General features: G+C 34.4%; 1 protein-coding gene across 1 annotated transcript in view; it reads left to right on the top strand.

Annotated features, from left to right (window-relative positions):
• Positions 1–20946, top strand: part of COL5A2 (collagen type V alpha 2 chain) — a 169156-nt gene that overhangs the window by 36582 nt on the left and 111628 nt on the right. The gene's annotated exons all lie outside the window — the stretch shown is intronic.

Below are 20946 nucleotides of genomic sequence, written 5' to 3'. Positions count from 1 at the left end.
TAATGGTGATTTATAAAATAGGGAAGTAACTTAACTTTATAAAATTTATAAAGCAGAGTTACAGCAAGTTAAAGCATATAATAATAATTACTAACCACTTGGTCGGATTTTATGTCGGATTTTTGCTGTTTGGCAGAATAAATCTTTATAAAACACCTTACTATAGTTAAATCTATCTTTTTATTTATACTTTGGTTGCTCTGCTACCACCCAGCATGAAAGCTGGAACACCCACTAGTGGGCAGTAGGAACCAGGTTGACTACCACTGCTTATTATGTATAGGTGAAAGTGCAGATAAGATTATTTGCCTTTATAAAGTTTTAAATTTTGTATGTAATCCATATGGCAATACATAATTACAAATTATTTTATTTGGATCCTCAGTTTGATTCAGATGCCATTCTTATTATGGCTATCATAGCATCCAGGACATGCTTTTATTTTTACATGTAACCATGAGTTATTCTAATTGGTTATTTCTGGGTTGGTGTCTTCCATTATTAGTCTGTACACTCTCAGAGGAGGGATGGTGTCTTATTTAACTTTGTGTTTTTGGTGTTAAGTATAGCACCTGCATATGGTATCCTCTACTCTAGTAGATATTCAAGAAATATTTGGGGTAGTGTGAATGAGTCTTTTATACTTTCAGCTTAGTTGCATTATTTTAGTGAATTGTAGTACATTTGCATTACTGTACTTTTACTATTAAATAAGGAATTCATAAACACTACCTTGAACCTATGTAAAATTATTAATCAAGAAAAAGATGCTGAAAAAAGCTTAATTCCTGACATAACTGATTTAGCACATTATTTTATTCATTTAAGTAAGATTTATATTGGATTTATAGTTTCCATGTAGTATTTCTAATTCCATCTAGATGTTAGAATCCTTATATCCTCTTATATCCCAATTATTTAGAGTCTGTGGTAAGAAAGTTTTTATGAGACCATGGAAGCACTCATGGTTTCCATTGTTCCATAACACAGGAATTTAGAAAGATTTCTGAAGCTCTGAAGGCAGTGTGGTTATGGACTAGGTTAGCTCAGCTTTCCACGCGGTTCCACACTCAAGGGCTAGTTCCGTAAAAATCACTGTAATAGGAGGAAAATTGTGTGCTAATGTATTCCAGGAGATGATGAAATCTCTTATCTTATTAATTTGGCAGTGCTGAGTTCCTCTTATGTAAAATGTAATTTCCTTTTTAAAAGAAAATGAGGCATCTGTTCTTACTCAGAACCAAATGGAGGGAATTCTTTATCCACATCAGCAAGTCAGGCCTGCTCTGTGCTTGAACTGTGCTTCCTGCTCAGGATGTCCTACTCATGCAGGGCGGTTTGCACACCAAGTGTTTCCCATTAGTCGTTGGAATGATAAGTATGTACCATTTCCCAAATTCATTAGGATTTAAAAAAATAAAAACTCTGATAAAATGTATATGTTTTAAAAATCTAACAAGATGGCTTATGAAAACATACTTAGATTATTTTAAAAAGTACCACATATCGTCTATTATATATACTTATATTTGGTCCCAATCTTTCAGCATCATGTGGTTACAACAAGGTCATCGCAACCTACTGAGTTCTTATAAAGCTAAAGATAAGTGTATAAAAGCACAATCTCGTTTTCTAATTCACCATTTACAACAAACAAGCACTGATTATTTGTTTTTCCTCGTCCTCCCTTGAGAAAATGTTTGCTAAAAATAAAACTTTTTCTCTCCTAATGAGGCAAAACTAAACAAATTCTCAACTATGCCCTTACTTATTGAAACTGAAGTTCCTATTATTAATATGTGTTGAACTGCATGTTTCCTTTTTACTAATGGATTTATCTTTAATTTCTTAAATTGTTCAGAAAACGCTCAAGTACTTTTGAGTTCATTGTTTTTAGCAGCTCAAGAATCTTGTATAATAGCAACATGTTTCCTGTAGGGGAAGAATGTCTTTGAGAATCCATACCCTTTTCCATAACCATCTGGTTTGCAGATGATAAATACAAGCATTAGGGTTTTATTTTATTTTTTCCCCCTAAAGTTCTGGGAGACAGATTGACCTAAAATTCTACTCGGGTGATCCATAACATATTAATCTTCATTACCATGTCAAATTCTTCAAGAATTCAATTCTCCAGCTTTATAATTGTTTTAAAGACTGAACACACAATACCTATGACATTCCACTTGTAGGATATTTTCCATGATGCTCTATTGTCTTCATTCTTTCCTATAACCTAGTCACATCTAACTCTTTACTCAAAGGCTGGTGTAAGACCTGCTTCTTCTGTGATGTCTTCCTAATTAACCTAACCTTTATCTCTCTTTCATTGCCTGGAGCACTTGCCTTTATACCACATCAAGGCATATGTTGTTTTGAATGTCTCATGTATGTGCTTTGGCTCCTCAATCAGAGTGTAAGTTGTTTGATAAGATTATTTATGTTTTACTTTGAAAAATATGAGACAATATAAGGGACATGATGGATATTCAGGACCTAGTGTGAAGAAATACTATATTAATGCCATTGAAGAAGCCTCATTTGTGTGTGTGTGTGTGTGTGTGTGTGTGTGTGTATTTATGAAGTCAGAAGCAGGGAGGCAGTCAGACAGACTCCCACATGTGCCCGACCAGGATCCACTCAGCATGCCCACCAGGGGCAATGCTCTGCCCATCTAGGGCATTGTTCCATTGCAGCCTGAGCCATTCTAGCACCTGAGGCAGAGGCCATGGAGCCATCCCCAGTGCTCCATCCAAGTTTGCTCCAATGGAGCATTGGCTGCAAGAGGAGAAGAGAGAGATAAAGAGGAAGGAGAGGGGGAAGGGTGGAGAAGCAGATGGGTGCTTCTCCTTTGTGCTCTGGCTGGGAATTGAACCTGGGACTTCCATACACTGGGCCGACTCTCTACCGCTGAGCCAACCCAGCCAGGGCTCATTCTTTTTTTTTTTTTTTTTTCCGAGCTTGAGAGAGAGACAGAGACAAAGAGAGACAGGAAGGGAGAGAGATGAGAATCATCAACTCGTAGTTGTGACACTTTAGTTGTTTATTGATTGAAAGAAGCCTCATTCTAATACAGAATGTAGAAGACTATATTTGGATGGGATTAAGCTAAGAGAAGTTTCTACAATGTGAAATTATAATCTCCTTACAGAACCAGGTCTAGCCTTCACACAGCTTTTATATGAATTAGTAAAGGCATCACTGCTGGGTGATCCTAGAAAAGTGGACAGCACATTTGTACAAATAAATAGGCCTCCCTTCCTCCAGTAGGTACATCATTCAAGATAGGACTTATAGCATAACAAGGAAATCTGGGAATGAATGTTAGCTTCTACTGGTCTCCTCAGTTGGATGGAGCCTTGGTGAATATACAAATGGCAAACAATACACAGCAGCCCTCCAAATAGTATAGATGATGCATGCAAGTGACAGGAGGCTGGGTAGTTTAGGAAGTGCCTACTCTGAATGGCATATTGTGTGTGGTATAAAGCTAGAAGCTAAGAACCTAGGGAACTATCTGTTACACATTGGGATAGAGAGATGAGTAATTGTGGCTGACGTGAAAATGATTTGTTTAAGGGTCTAGGTTTCTAATTAACACACAAAATAATATTTAAGAGAACAAATAGGCCAGAGAATAGGCAGGGAAGTGAGGAAACAGTAAATTTGTAAGGTATGAACAATAGTCAGAATTTAAAAAAATGACACAAATCTGAAAGTGTGGACAAATTTGTTATTGGGGCAGAGTGCAACTGAGGGCAATTGCTGAGGCCTGAGAAAGGTGAAATGGTTGAAGGGCAGTTTAAAAAGACAATTTTAATAGCTACATTTAAAATAGATTGCAGGGTAACAATGGACAGCAGAATGTTTGTGGTATTGAAATAAGTAAGAAAGGGGAAAGATTCAGGTGCAGTACGAAGAGAAATCTCTGGTTGAGTCTATATGTGGGTATAAATTCTGAAGATGTGTGCTCTGAAAGTTGAGGAAATGGAATGGATAATAATGTTTTAAATTATCATTACTTAACAAATATACACGAATATTTCTATTATTATTATTTGAAGGGACATTTTATTTCATTTCTAATATGTGCTCTTAATTATTAAGCCTATGTACATTGCATTTTATTATAAAGAATGCAAGTGCTTAGTATTGAGATGGCATTCAAAAATGTGATATTCTCAGTATAGTTTTAAAGTATTTTTTATTATAGGATCATTTGCTTTTCTTAATTTATAATTTACTTATAATTTTTATGTCACAAGCTAACTTTAAGAATTACTCACACTCTAAAATTCCATTATCTATAGGAATGTTTTTCTAAGCATAGGATATTAGTATATTTTGTCTAGTGGTATATAAGATAATTTCAGGTTGCACACATTTGATATTTTACAATCTATATGTGTACATTTTGGAAAAACTATATTGCTTATCAAATCTGAGATTTCTTTAAAAACTTAAAGCTTAAAAAAGTGGAATAGTCTAAGTAAAATAGATTTTAATGGAAAATATACATAAGTAATGGTACATGATATACATAATATAAAAAAATTATAATTATACTGAATTAGTTGATTGCCAAATGAGAATTCCTAATCTATAGTCTGCTTTAATCATAAGTTTAAACATTTATCTAAAAAATAAGAAAAAAAGGAATTTAGGGGAATTATAAATATTTAGGCAATTTAGTTAGAAAGTAAACTTGTTTCATCATAGAAAGATTTTATTATTTTAAAGTGCTTTTTGGTCAAAAATTATTTTTAATCACAACATTAAAACAGTTTTAATGCAAATCTTAGAATACTCTATTTCTATTTCACTGTAGCTTGTCAAAAATATACAATATTTATATATATTAGGGGAAAACTTAGCTTTTAATTATACCAAATTTATATTATCTCCTGGTATAAAACATAGAGATTTTATAAGAGTTTGATAATATCTATAAAATGACTAGTCATAAAACACTTCACATTTTTTTCTTAATATCATGAAGCTTAACTTTTGGTTTTTGATCCTGGACATCAGATTTATTGTAAAATTAAGAAAGATGTTGAGGGGAATACGGAAGAGGGGTTATACATTTGGGCAACACTAGAATCTATGTAAACACAATAAATTAAAATCAATAAAAATAAATAAATAAAATTTAAAAAATAAAGCAAATGAAATGTATTGCACGACTGAATTTCCTCACAAAGAGATAGCTTCACTAATAAACTCTATAATCCTTTTAATGTAATTAACTGGCCAGCTAACTTTGTTTACATGTCAGATATAGCCTACAAAACCAGAGGAAATTTAGCAGTGCATTTTATTCTTGTTCTGCAGCTCTGGCAAATTTCAAGAACTGAGAGAAAACTTGAGAGATGAGAGTGAATTAATTTTAAAAGTTGCTTTAACCGTGTGACCCTTTTGACTATGTAAACTTAGTTTATTTATTGGGTGAGAGAAGATCTTTAACCAGAATCTCAAATAAATCATCCTAGTCAGATGGGCATACCATTTATATCAATGGCATAGTTGTTGGCTAAAGTAATAGAAAGAATACAACTTCTGCAGTCACATAAAGCAACTCTGTCTGTAAGCTCCAGTCCCTTTACCTGTAAAACGGGGAAATTGGAAAATAATCTTACCACAAAGACTAATGAGAATTTATTCAGTAACATCTGAGAAATTTTGCTTTGTATAAAGAAACACTTATTAAATGGTCCTCATTATTTTTCTTAAGCATATTAATTAAGCAACGCCTTCAGTGGTTTGTTATACACTGTATTTCCAATTTAGCTAACGCATAGGGAATCTTAAGATCATGTAACTCACCTCCCATCTCTGGTCTGTCAATTTTGCTTCAATTCCCTGAACACTTCACTTTCAGCATGTTTCTATCAAAAGAAACACATCTGGCTAATTTATAGTTCCTTGCAATAAAAGAATGATGATTTATTATTAAATATATTTTTAACATCAACTAGGCAAAGTATATATTTTTTACTATGTTTTAGAATAGACTATGAATCTACATAAACTAACAAAGAATAGTTGTGTAGTAATCAATAGTTTACAGTACTTTTTCATGTAAATTATTTGATTCGAGAATTATTAAGCCTAGATAGTTTTTAATTGGAAGAATTGAGCCTTACAAAAATAACTTATTCAACGTAGCTCTGTTAGTAATTACTATAGCTGGATCTTCTGATGCCAGAAACTGGTTTTCCTAGTATAAATTAAACTTCTACAATGAAAAATAAGACTAAAAAACCAAGGAGCAGGGGTAAGGATAATACCCTAAAAGAAAAAGAATATAAAGATTTAACACTCTGACTATATAGCCTTATACATTTGGAGCAAAGATAAACTTCCCCATTCTCTCTCTTTCTGTATATATGTACATATACATAAATATACATAAATTTTCTGTATCCTTATCATTCATTAGTTTTGTTGAAGCACAATGGTATCTCTATGTTTAGTTTTCTGTTCTATAAACATGCTTTGTTTCATAATAAAGTGCCAAATGTGCCTCCAGGCTTAAAACATGTTCATGTTCAGAACAGTTCTCTATTCTGTTTAAGACAGAATAAAGGAAAGAAGGCAATTTGGCTCCAGAAAAGAGCTCTGTAATGGAAATTAGAGAGCTTTGTGCATGTTCTTTGTGTTTTAATGTGCTGGAAAATTTTTGTTCTCTTCTTTGTTCTATATGATATTGCATGGAGTATGTATATGTGAGTTCTCTATATTAGTATAAATGAGTTACTTTTTAACTTTGACGTTTATTTTTATTCTTGCTTTTCATACAAACACTATACAATTGTACTTGGATGTGCTTTAAGTTCTGAGCATTTTTTAAATTATTATTATTTTTTTTAATTTTAGAAGTTTTAGATACACAGAAAAATTTTCAACGTCTACTCCAGGTCTAATTTTTTTACTTCTTAACATCTTATATTAACAACTAATGAACCAATATTGACCGTTTATTATTGACTAAAGTCCATACTTTATTTAAATTTCCTAATGATCTCTTCCTGTTTTGAGATCTCATCTAAGATATTGTATTTAATTTAGCCATCATGTCTTCTTAGGCTCCTCTTGGCTGTGAGAGTTTCCCAGACTCATCTTGTTCTTCATGACTGATAGTTTTGAGTAGTGAACAGATACACATATTTTACAGAATGTCCCTTAATTGAAATGTGTCTAACTTTTTTTAATGTTTAGACTGGGGTTGTGGATTTTGCAGTGAAAGACCTCAGAGTTAAAATATCATTCTCAACTATGACTTATCATTATTGATGTTAAGTTTTGTTCCCAGCTAGGGTAGTGTTTGTCAGGTGTCTGCACTGTAAATTTACTATTTTTCTCTTTCCATACACTACACTTTAGAAGAAAGTCACTAGTTGAGCCCACACGTAAGGGGTGGGAGTTAAGTTCTATGTCCTTGAGGGGGTAGTATCTACATAAATTATTTGGAATTCTGTATGGAGATTATGTTTATTCCATTAATTTATCAATTAATTTATTGACTGATTTATCTATCTATTTACCAGCATTTTTTCAGTGTGAACCTATAGATATTTATTTTAAACTTTGGGTAATAATTCAATGCCACTTTGCTTATTTTATTGGTCACATTGCTCCAGTTTTAGTTATTAGTTTTTTCAGTTGGCCTTACTGTCCCTTTAATATAGTCCCATCATTGTGGGGATTTTTTGAGTACCTTTTAACTTTTAGCATTATAAAATGCTCCAGGCCTATCTTGTATATTTTTTGCCCCAGTGGTAGAATCAGTCTTTTCTAAAAAGATTCTTCTTTTATTGGAGTATGGTATTAGAAACCACAATCTGCTATGTAGATTGCTCACTGTTACTGGGGTGATGGATGTTCTTTTTACACCCATTCTGTTAAGAGAGCAAAAAAATAATGTGTGTATATAAACAGGTGCATATACATGTACAAATATTTTAATTATGTTTTTGCTAATCTTTTGGAAGCAAGGACAGCTTGGAAGTAGGATAACACTGGCTTTTATAGCATTTTTTCCAAACTTTCCATATGTAGGATATCATAAGAAGCAGGCAAATTAGGACATACTATTGAATACAATGAGGGTAGAGCTAGGTAAATGCTGGAAACAGTACCTTAAAATATACCCTAAACCAGAGATCCCTACCCAAAGTTCCAGGCTCGATAGGTCTGCACATGTTTCGTTTGGCTCACACAGTGCTTTTTTAAAATTATATGCATTATACAACTAATACTAAAAAATGAGAGATATCAAATACAAATATTGATTTCTAGATTCTTTTAAAAAATTTGTCATGTCTGGATCCACATTATTAGCTACCAATTAGCTTGCAATGAATTGTAGTTCAAATCTTGGTGAAGACTGCACCACCTCCAGTCTACCATAAGCCCCTTTTCCCATTCCCATCCCTGCCTCATCGTCTCCTGGACCTGCAAGAGCCAGCTCAAGTTCCATCCCACATGCACTGTTGTTTTTCCCATAGTGAGGAAGAGAGGAAAGTATTTCTTGAATCCATGCCTAACACACTGAGAAAAGGAAAGATAGCCTACGGCATGTATTATATGTTTTTAAATACAAAGAGAAAAAACTTTCCTCTGTGCAAGTGAGAAATCGCTATTTGTTTAATATGCAAATAAGACTGCTTCAAAATAATACAGATTAAAATTTTAATGCAAAACGAACCCTGCTCATTATATGTGGACCTCTTTCCCAATCTTTGGCTCTTCACTGGGGATCAAAATTTATCTTCTTATCATTTCTAAAAAGTTATTTCATAAAGTAATATGATCCAAGCAGAGCTTGGATTTTGGTGTGGCCTTGATGTGTATATCATTATTATATGATCTTGTTTTGAATCTTTAGAGGACATATCTCTGTCTTCTTTTTCTTTTCTATGACAATTTTTATAAATCTTGAACATTATTTTGTGTACAAGGCCATAGATAAATAATTTACTCAAGATCTAGAAACTACATTTTTACTCTTATATTTAAAACACTATATTTGTCTTTTTTGCCTGCAGAGGTCAGTCCAGTTAATTTTATTCAGAAGAGACATCAATGAAGATAAAATTTATTAATAGTAGAATATAGATTTTTAATGTGCTAAAAGATATGGAATATGGATTCAACACCTTATATGGCACTTGTCTTCTATTTTCAAAATATTGAACATTATGTGAAAATAAAAAGTTTGAGCCATCAGCAGTTAAAAATGAAAATAAAGTTCAGGTTATAAATAGCTGGAAGTAAAGCAAGTTTGCAGCTTTCCATGTTTTAACAACTCAGCCAAATTGAATATATTTTAATACAATGGATTTATGTCAATAAGGAAAGAGGGTGATAATCACTGAATAATGGCTAGTTTAGATCAAATTTTAAGTATGAAAATAAATATAAAATAAAATTCAAAAGTATAAACAATAAGTCAGGTTTAGCAACTTGACTCCCTCTCTCCCCATCAAATGTCATTGCATATTGGCAATATGATCAGATTTTATGCACATCTGGCTGTCTGTAAAAATAAATATACAAACACAGATTTGTCATAGTTATTCACATGTAATATTTTATATATGTATATATAAGATAAAAAATCCGGCCCTGGCCGGTTGGCTCAGCAGTAGAGCATCGGCCTGGTGTGCGGGGGACCCTGGTTCGATTCCCGGCCAGGGCACATAGGAGAAGCGCCCATTTGCTTCTCCATCCCCCCCCCCCCCTCCTTCCTCTCTGTCTCTCTCTTCCCCTCCCGCAGCCGAGGCTCCATTGGAGCAAAAGATGGCCCGGGCGCTGGGGATGGCGCCTTGGCCTCTGCCCCAGGCGCTAGAGTGGCTCTGGTTGCGGCAGAGCGACGCCCCGGAGGGGCAGAGTATCGCCCCCTGGTGGGCGTGCCGGGTGGATCCTGGTAGGGCGCATGCGGGAGTCTGTCTCTCCCCGTTTCCAGCTTCAGAAAAATACAAAAACAAACAAACAAAAAATCCACGGCTGCTGAATATGAGTGTGTATAACCATTTACATGAAAGAACATATTTACAAGAATAATATACACATATAAAACTATATCCAAGGTGAGGCAAAATAGTTTACAGTTATTTGTATGGAAAATAATATAATAATTAATAAAAATACAAGAATAATATCTGCTTTTAGTACTCATAACTATAAACCTACTTTTGCCCACCATTGCATATATGTATATATGTATGTGTATATATGTATATATATAAATATATATATATATATATATATATCTTTTTTTACCAGACATCTTTACATACTTACATAAGAGTAATGTTGCTATTAGAATATGCTGATGAGCTTAATGGAAACTTCTGGTCTGCTGAATAATATATTGTTTTTTTAAATACACGTTAATTTCCTATGAACATATGCCAATTAGTATTTACAAAATAAATCTGATGAATACATCTAGAGTTAACCATTAAGATTCTGGACTTCGGGCCCTGGCCGGTTGGCTCAGTGGTAGAGCGTCGGCCTGGCGTGCAGAAGTCCCGGGTTCGATTCCCTGCCAGGGCACACAGGAGAAGCGCCCATCTGCTTCTCCACCCCTCCCCCTCTTTTTCCTCTCTGTCTCTCTCCTCCCCTCCCGCAGCTGAGGCTCCATTGGAGCAAAGATGGCTGGGCGCTGGGGATGGCTCCTTGGCCTCTGCCCCAGGCACTAGAGTGGCTCTGGTCACAACAGAGCATCCCTCCTGGTGGGCAGAGCGTCGCCCCCTGGTGGGCGTGCCTGGTGGATCCCGGTCAGGCGCATGCGGGAGTCTGTCTGACTGTCTCTCCCTGTTTCCAGCGTCGGAAAAATAAAAAATAAAAAAAAAGATAAAGATTCTGGACTTCAGCCCTGGCCGGTTGGCTCAGCGGTAGAGTGTCGGCCTGGCGTGCAGGAGTCCCGGGTTGGGTTCCCGGCCAGGGCACACAGGAGAAGCGCCCATCTGCTTCTCCACCCCTCTCCCTCTCCTTTCTCTCTGTCTCTCTCTTCCCCTCCCGCAGCCAAGGCTCCATTGGAGCAAAGTTGGCCCGGGCGCTGGGGGTGGCTCTGTGGCCTCTGCCTCAGGCTCTAGGATGGCTCTGGATGCAGCAGAGCATATGCCCGGATGGGCAGAGCATCACCCCCTGGTGGATGTGCCGGGTGGATACCAGTGGGGCGCATGCGGGAGTCTATCTGACTGCCTCCCCGTTTCCAGCTTCAGAAAAATGAAAAAAAAAAAAAAAAAATTCTGGACTTCAATGCTGAGAAATAAGAGTTTGAGTGAGGATTCTGCCCATCCTCCCAAGCTACCAATCATTTTATTCTAAAACCCGCTTGTCCATTGCCCATTCCAGGAAATGATTGTGATTCATAAAAAATATATATAATTAATAAAAACTTAAATCTCTAATGGTGATTATTCCTGACAAAAAATCTTACATCTGCAATAATACAGTCTGGTGAAATCCAAGACCTGTCTTCTGAGGTGTCTGAATTTGGCCCCCGGGCAGATTGTTTAATCACCATGAGCTACTGCCATTTACCTCCTGAAGACTGAGAATTAAATGACGTCAATGATATAAAACAATTTGTACAGTTTAGTGTATATATTATTTAATAAATATAAGTTTCTGTTGCTGCTTCTACTGCTACCATTACTATAACTGCTATCAATTTAAGCAAAGTTCTTTTAAACCAATTTTTTTTTATTTTAATAACTCTTATAAAATCAAAAAGGACCAACATCCAAATGCTAAATCACTATTTATTGTCATTCATCTGGGGATTTCCTAAGTGCGTAGTAACGACAGTCCTGCTTGTAACTATTTGAAGCTGAAGCAGTCAAAACACTTTAGCTTGCAGATTATTATTAGTGATAAACTGTCAAGTGCAGTACAGTTGTCCCCCAGTATGTGTGAGGAATTCGGTCCAGGACCCCCCTTGGATACAAAAGTCTGTGGATGCTTAGTTCCCTTATATTAAATGGTGCAGAATTTGTGTATAACCAATGCATATCCTCCCATATACTTTAAATCATCTCTAGATTACTTAGAATAACTAATACGATGTAATGCTACATAAATAGTTCTTAAACTGCATTGTTTCAGTAATAATAACAAGAAAAAAAAGCCTGTCCGTGTTCATTACAGATGCAACCCTTTTAGGCCTTCCTACACAGTACACATGAGCAACAATGTAGTATTTTTTTTCTGAATATTTTTCATTCGTGGTTGGTTGAATCCACAGATTCAGAACCCATGGACATGGACAGCTGACCATACTACCTTTTGTTTTTCAGTTCACTGTTTGGAACCAATATTTATGGCACAAAAAAATAGGATTTGTTAGAAATCATCATAGTACCTTATTTGTAAGCTTGGGTGGTGTTTCTCTTACCCAGAAGTTATTTTGCAGTTTCACAAAACATTGAAAATACTTATGTTACTAATAATACCTCTCAATTGCTTGTGTGGCAATATTTTGTCATAAAACATCTTCAAAATAAATTACTTATAGCACGTTATTATCCAGGTTAGGGAATAAAAATGTTACTAAAGAGGTTGTGTAATAGTCTAGAGATCCCTGACCATCTGCGGTAGGTTCTGTTTTGGCTATTGGGTTTGAATTAGAAGTTATATGTTTTTAAATTAAGCCAGTACTTCATTATTTTACATCAGCCATGAGTGTAAGCTAAAATGAAATATAAAAATAGAAAAACAAAAAGAAAAAATTATGATTTAAATGGAAAATGTATTATAGATATTATATGTAGTCCAACTAATCTTAGATTATAGAGCTGAAAATATGGACACTGTTCTTAAAGGCAAGATGACTTTAGAAAGCTTTGAAATGAATACCACTTATACTTTTCAGATTGTACTAATTTCATGTGATTAATGAGGTATTCGAGAACTAGTGTCTTCATTAGTGGTGGATTAATTGGGATTAGGGGTATTTCATTTTGTAAATTTTAAAATTGATTATCCATCCCATTTCCTTCTTTTTAAACAGGCTTATGAGCTATAAATGGGAATCTTTTGTATTACTATTCATGATACAATTTGCTTAATGTTTCTGAATTTTGCTCTTCTTAGTGTTTTCTAACTCCCAAGTTTCAAAAGGGCATTTTAATGTAGTTTTATTTTCATTCTATAGTTCACCGAACTTGAATTTACTTCATGCAAAACTGTTGAAAATGATTCACTCCAATTCAGTCTAGAAATTGCCAAAAGATTGTAATGTTTATATTGTCAACTACTTAATAGAAATAATTTTTAAGCTCGGGTTATAATTACTGTCAACTCTGTAAAGGTTGCCTGGCTGAGGATAAACTGTGAAGCAGCCGAGCCTGGAACAGAGCTGAGGACTAGAGGTACTAATAACGGAGTGGCATGGAGAAACTGTTAGATCTAGGAATCCGTCTTGATACCAAGGAACACTGATCACTCAGAATATCATTTTCTGTATTTGGCTTTTTCTTTTTTTTTTTATTAGTGAGACAAGAGCTTTCAGGTACGGTGAACCAGTCTGCAGGGCTGTGTCCTCATTAGTCTGTAAGGTCCACGAGGATGAGGCAGCCATTTCCTATTTATCTCCCCAGTCTCTCTTTGAGAAATACACACCTGAAATAAACTTTCTTTTCACTCTTCAAGTTAGGACAAACTGCTCCAAAAAAATCTTTATCTTCTCAAAGAATAACTTCTGAACTCCTCTGACACTGTCATCAACATTTGGCTTTACATGGCCTCTCTAACTTTTTTCTATTTTTTCCTCCTCCGTCCTTGGGCTGAACCCTACTCAATTCGTACTAGGGCCAGAGTAATGATCACCTATACGATTTGCTGCATGGAATTTTTCTCTCCTCTATGATTCTCCCTGTTTACTACACAATCCCAGGAAATTCTATCTCTCTTCTTTCATTTGCTGCTCAAGGAAGGAAAAGACTTCAATGCTATAATATCACAATCAACCAAGTTAAATACAGCACTGTTAGTCAGTGTTCAAGATTTCTGTGATTGAAGGCAACTGACACTTTCCGGCATATCTTCCACTTATTCTTTAGATATAATACTCAGTATGAGGCATTATATCTAAAATGCTCTGCCAATACATCCCATCTTCAACTCTTTATCTCTGAGTAATTACTTAAGTGTCTCTCATTACTTATGTTGTTATTTCCAGAGCTTATAACCAGGCATCCACAAGAAGTAAATACTTAATATTTTATTGATTTTTGACAACAAATTAGCTGGATAGTTAAAATTGTACATCTTGTATTCCTATATATTGTGACTTAGTTATTTGAATAGCATTCATTGTTTTTCAATTTTATTATGCTTTTTAAAAACTGACTCATGCCATTTGGTTTAAGGAAAGACACTTTCAAATTATTAGAAACTTAAGATAGTTTTTACTTGATATTTGAAGCCAGGCTTAATAAAGTTATTTATATGTATCTCCTAAACATGCAAAATTTATTTTATCTGAGTAACAGATTTGTAACTTTTTCTAAAATAAGTTTTCTTTTTACTCTGATTTTCTGAAGTTGTATGTAACAAAATGATACTGTTGTTCTAGGATGTTGATGTGGTAGGAAACTTCTACTTATGTCTCTAAAAAGTAGGCCATGATTACATATCATAAAAATAGATATAAAACGTGGCTATTCAGCCACTTGAGGTCAGAGAACCTTGCCATGTGCATATGTATAACATGTCTATTCATTTCAAGGACTTATGTTTTCAAATAACAGACATTTTAATATAAATAATCAAATTATGAGCTTTAGTGGATATGTTAACAGATACCTTATAATCTGTTATCTTCTGAATTAATTCAATAGTTAATATTCATATTTTACATAGAATTATATTATATAGAATTATTTTATTTAAAATATTCAAATATAATTATAAGAAATATGTAATTATTGATCAACATATAGAATGTCTCCTTTTCTCATGCAATTTGGTTTACCAAGTATTAGAGGTAAATTTAGCTGAAACTTTTATATATATGATGAAATTCCTTTAGATGGACTATACAATTAATTGAATCATAGTTGAATATTTATTTATTCTTGTCAATTTAGTTCATAAATTCTCATTTCATTAGAGTTGCTAGATTTTCACCTTTTGGGGAAAAACAGGGTATCATCAGTGTATTATCCTGTAGTGTTGGTGGCTGAGGCCAAGCAGATTTGCATTGAGGTCAGCAGATGGTAGAGACACTGCGGAGCCAGAAGGCATCTGGCCGTACCCGTTTATTGGAGGCTCATAAAGACAGGCGAGTGAATAAATGAAAAAGGAAAAGAGCTAATAAACAATAGAAAATCTGATTTTTTCAGTGAAGGGCAAGGGATCAGGAAAACTGCACCTTGCAGTGATGGGAGAATGATCTGGGAGAATTGCCTCCTCGTACCCCCCCCCCCCAGGCAGAGCACCTGTAGCTTTACATAGACCACACCCACATGGCTCTGCCACGTGCTTACACACTAATCTGACAAAGTGCTTGCAGCTGGTAAACCAGCAAGCAAGACTAACACAGCTGTTTTCCCCACACATTCCTAACACTGGTATTATGCTTAATGTATAATAGGTTCTCACCAAACATATGTGTTAAATGAATAAAAATAAAATATTTGAGCTTTTTGATGTGACTTGGGATATAAAACTGAATTTATAGCCCACAGTTACTTGTGCAAAATATAGGATTGTAAACTGGTTTATCTTGAATATTTCTTCATCGATAAAATGAAATGAACACTTATCCTTGTAGAAGAGGTGATAGAAAGGTGTGAAAACTTTTCAGACCCAAAGTGGCTATATTAATATGGTAGCAACCCTGTGACTTGCTTTTCTTCCTTCCCTTTTAGTTTGTGCAGCTACAGTGAACACCCACGATGTCTCTCTGCTAGATGTCAAGAATACATTTATGAATATGACAAGAAATACCCTCCCTCAGTGGAACATGTAGGCTAGGAGGTAGTAAAGCAAATATTAGGGATGAATATGATTAGCTTTTTATACATCTAAGTGCCCTTTTGAAACTAAACATATATTGTGCTCAATAAATAATTGTTGAATGAGTAAATTATTTTTTAAAGAAAGTCTAAGTAAAAATTATAAATGAAAAGTCAAAGATTTTTTTTCACTGAATCCTTCTCACAATATCTCTGTGATGAATAGGATTTGGAGTAAATTGTCCAAAAGCACACACATAGATTCTACCTACAAAATGCTGTCATCTTTCCAGGAGTTAGCAGAGGAACGAAAATTCTTATGGAAAACCAGGTGAAATTGTTTTGATTCAGAAGTAAAAGTATTCAGGAATGTGTTGTCCATCAGAATGTCACCAGTGTCCAGGGAAATGTCTGGCACGGAGAAGACAGAAAAATCATTTCTGTCAAATTGTACTGAAGGAATATAAGGTGAAAAAGTATTTTAATTCTGTGGCCAGATAGATCTCTAGCATATAACAATACAGACATTTTACTTTAGTTAACTGCTCATTTCTTCCATTTATTGTTGTTTCAAGGTCAGTTGTCATAAAATTCATAACTACTATAGACAGCATCACTAAAAGAGTACAATTTAAACCAACTAATCCATCTATGCCATTGGGGGCATGAACTTTACAGAGCTCTACACCTCCCAGCATACTATCTTCTACAATACAGCTGCACAATACATTTATTTAATAAATGACTGAATTATAATCTAAACTCTGCCCCTAAATTTTAGTGTAACTAAAGTTTGAATGAATGCACATAACATAAAACTAGGTCACTCTTTGATTCTTAACTTGAAAATAATTACCTAAGCCACATACTGTAATTTGTCCATTTTGAGATTAAATAGATGATTTATGAATGTTAACATCACCCAGTATTTTTGTACATAAAAGAGAAGAGGGTTTTAAAAGATGAAAACAAAATTGACGTTTGACATAACTATTATTTTGTTCACACTATTTTTTCTTTATTTACTCTTGAATATTTAAGGACTATTTCAGAACCATCTCATAATAAAAGAAACTAAAAGTCAATCTTTAATCATTTTACATATTTCATATTCAAAATATGGATTTTCAGATTTCTCTAACAAATTATTTATGGGCTGGGTCCCTTTTAGTAAAATGTAAGGTATTTTTCCTGCCAGTTTATAAAAGCACAAAAACAAGTTGAAGGCACGGCCAACAGCCTTCCAGCTTTAGTAATGCTGGCCATCTATTTTCTGTAAGGTAGTAGTTGTTTTTTTCTTGTTAAATTCTCCCTGTAAATTGTTTTTCTTAAAAAAAAATGGGGGGTGGGTTCTGTTAATTTTATCCAGTGATACAACTCACTAGTGGACCATAAAGGAACACTGGATTCTGGGGGAGCTTTGCAATTTCTTATATTCACATCATAATCTCACTGCACTGATCTAAATTAGATACTTTTTCTAAAGAGATTTATTACTAAAATACAGAAAGGTCATAGGATTTAAGTTAGTGGTTCTCAAAGTGTGCACCAGGCCACACTGGTGCACCCTATGGTATTCCAGAGAAATGTGTGCCTGTTGGGGACAAAAATACCAATAGGGTTTTTGCAATTTAGATTTTTAGGGGACAGAGGTGTGGGGAATTGGCTGTAAACTGACAGTCTGCCCAACACCCCAACTCATTGCCTAATTAGGTTGCAAAAGGCTGTTAAGCTGTGGTTCTGGATTGTTTATACTACCCCAATGTTCCCTGGAAAGAATGGAGACAAGTTTCTTCTATCCTTTGTTTGGTGTAAAGTTAAGATAATATATATGGTGGGGGTTTTTGGATTGATGATTAAACATAAGGAATTGTCTCTTGAAGCCTTTTGGATTTCTATAAAAGAAGAATATGTAGAAATATCTAAAACAGCTTTGAAATTTTACTACACTTTTCAACATCCTATTTATATGAATTAGGATTTTCTACCCTCAACACAATTAAGACTAAAAACAAAGGAATTCTTCAATGTATTGATGAGGAAATGAGAGTTTGCCTTTCAAATATATGTCCAAACATTGAAGAAATCGCTAGGACACATCAGGCTCATGTTTCTCATAAACACAAGAATAAAAAACAACACATTTATGCTGGGACCTGCCAAATTTACTAAATCTTACTAAGAATGTATCTATATATATAAAGATAACCTTTCTGTCTTTTTTTATTTTTCAACCCCTCTTTTTTTTTATGAATTCTAAAAAGCATAACAAAAAATGTAACATAAAAAAGTTTTTTAGTGTCAGAATAAATTTAATTTTGTCGTATTTATTTTGTTTAATTACCACAAGAGCATACTTGGGCTTTATATTTTTTCTTTAATATTTGACTTAATTATTATAACATATTTCTCAGAAATTTGTATATAGAGCATCTACAATTATTTGTGGGATTTTAAATGTGCCCCGACTTAAAAAATTTTGAGAACCACTGATTTAAGTGATTTAAAAATGTTTACACTTTTAGAACTTTTAGAAAGATGATTATTGAGTGAGATTTTAGGTTTGGGGTAGTTCTTAGTGGTGGATTTTCCTATGGAGAGAAATAACGTTTAGCTTTTATCAGTGTGGTTATAATAAAGGCATAAAATAAAATAAAATAAAATAAATTCTTCTTTACCAACTGGATGTAGGAAGGAAAGGCAACAAATAGGCGTTGTCATACTAAGGAACAACATTTTTCTTGTTGTTTGTTCCATTTAAGAAAGCATCAGTGGAATTCTTATTGTGATGACTACAGTGATTATTCTCAATGCTGGTGTCATAATACTAGAGAAGCTTTTTTTTAAAAAATAAAGATTTCTAGTTACAAAACAAATCAGAATCATAAAATGTAGGACCTAGGAATTTATATTTAAAAAAATTCTTTGAGTGATTTTGATTTAAAGACAGGTTTAAGAAGTACCAATTTAAAACAAAATCAAAGCTGAAATTAAAGAAACAAAATTTTTAAAAGAAACATTTGAATCTGAGGGATACATAGCACTTAAAGTCCCAGAACACACTAGTATTTTTATGGGACTGATTTTGGGTGAAGGCTTTAAATGAAGGAAGAATTGAATATCATAAAATGTGATATTCTGCTATGGCTTAAAAATTGTCTTGTCAAAGTGCCATATAATTAGCCTCAATATTTCTCTAACTGTGATGATATTAAGCACAGGTGTAGTGGTATGAGGAGGTAGCTTAGATATTGTGACATCAATAGGCCCAAATAATTGCTAAGGGGCTTTGTCCAGTGGGAGTGAGATATGCTATCTCAGAACAATTTTGTTTGCCTTATGCAAATCACCTTCTTCCCGATGTCTTATCAGTGCTGTTTTTAAATCTAAGTGGACTCTGTTCTGTGATGTTATTTATGTGGACAGACCAGAAGCATGGTTGTTCAATACCTGACTTCAAGGTGTCTTGTGGGAAAAACAGGATTCCGTCAATGTTTGTACCTCTATACAAATGAATTTCTGCCAATATAATGTAATGCATGATTTCTTTCTCCTCCCTCATCCTGCTCCAGATTGTGACAGGTCTTCATAGTGGGGAGAGAGTTTCTGAGCATTAATTTGCTTTTGATAGACATGGAAATGAGTTCAGGCAGACAAGAGAAACCTTCGAATCTTTGTGCTAAATAACAGTTGAGTTTGAATAATACCAGTTGGTTTTTTTAAAGCATTTCCACATCGATTTGACCACTTTGCCTTTTAGGGATTCCAGTTACTAGAGTAAGAGTCAAAATATACCTAAAGGCGTATCAGTCAGAGTTGCCAGTTTGCCCTCTCATTCCTCATCCTCTTAATTTGAATTAGCAAAATGCCACTTACTCTGAAGGTGGATCCAAAGAAAGAGGCCTGATGTGCGTCTGAAATCTGTACTTGAGACCTCTGATGCTGCCATTTCTTTCAGGCCTGTCCCTCTACCCCACCACTCAATTTCTCTTTCCTCTTCTTTCTCTATTCTTTCCCTCTCTTTCTTCTAGCCCTGGTAGGTTACATGTAGTTCCTGGATAAATTTCACTTCTTTCTCAATTCTAAGCTGACACTTCTTCTATCAGAAAGGCTAACCTAGTCCTCCTACAAAATGCCTTCAACAATGTTTGTGTATTCTTCCTTAGCTCCCTATATTTCTTTTCATCAAGGTACTTATTATATACTTCAGTTGCTTGATTATATGACTGTCTTCCTCATTGGGCTATAGCTACTTAAAATTAGAATGGTGTCTTTTGTTTTGTTTAGTTCTATTACCTAGTGTATAAATGGCATGTAGTAGTTAATATTTGTAGGATAGATAAAGATCATATTCTCTTCTCTCACTGCTTTAGCATTTCTTGGACTATTTTTATGGATATCTCTTTGGAGACCTAAATTTGTTCCTTCACTCTTCCAAGATCTTCTCAAGGCCCCTACATAGCACAATGGATTGTATACATTTTAATAAATATGGTCATTTTTGTTATTGCTGAAGGTAGGCCCTTAGTTTAGAATGCATATTTTTTATTACAATGCTGCCTCTATAGGGAAAATTTGATTTGATTTATGTTACAGCCAGTCCTTGAATTACATGGTTTGACTTAAGACTTTTTTACTTTAGCGGTTATGAAAGTGATAACACATTGATCTGGACTAGCAATGTGCAGTCTGAGATTCCCTCATGATGTCAGGCAGCAGCAAGCAACACTGCAAGTCAGGCTTGATCAGGAGGGTGATTAAGGAATACTCGATAATGTACTGTCTTGCAAGTGTTTTTTTGAATATTGTGTTCTGAGAATGTTTAAAGTAGGCTACACTAAGCTATGATGTTTGGTAGGTTAGGTATATTGAATGCATTTATGATATTTTTAACTTAAAAATGGGTTTGTGGAATCAAAACCCATTGTAAGTCAAGGAGCATCTATATTTTATGTGCATGTTATACTAGGAA

Source organism: Saccopteryx leptura, chromosome 7 (genome assembly GCF_036850995.1).
Source record: "Saccopteryx leptura isolate mSacLep1 chromosome 7, mSacLep1_pri_phased_curated, whole genome shotgun sequence".
NCBI lineage: Eukaryota > Metazoa > Chordata > Mammalia > Chiroptera > Emballonuridae > Saccopteryx > Saccopteryx leptura.
Note: the sequence above shows the minus strand (reverse complement) of the source record. Positions and strands in the feature narration are given on the sequence as shown.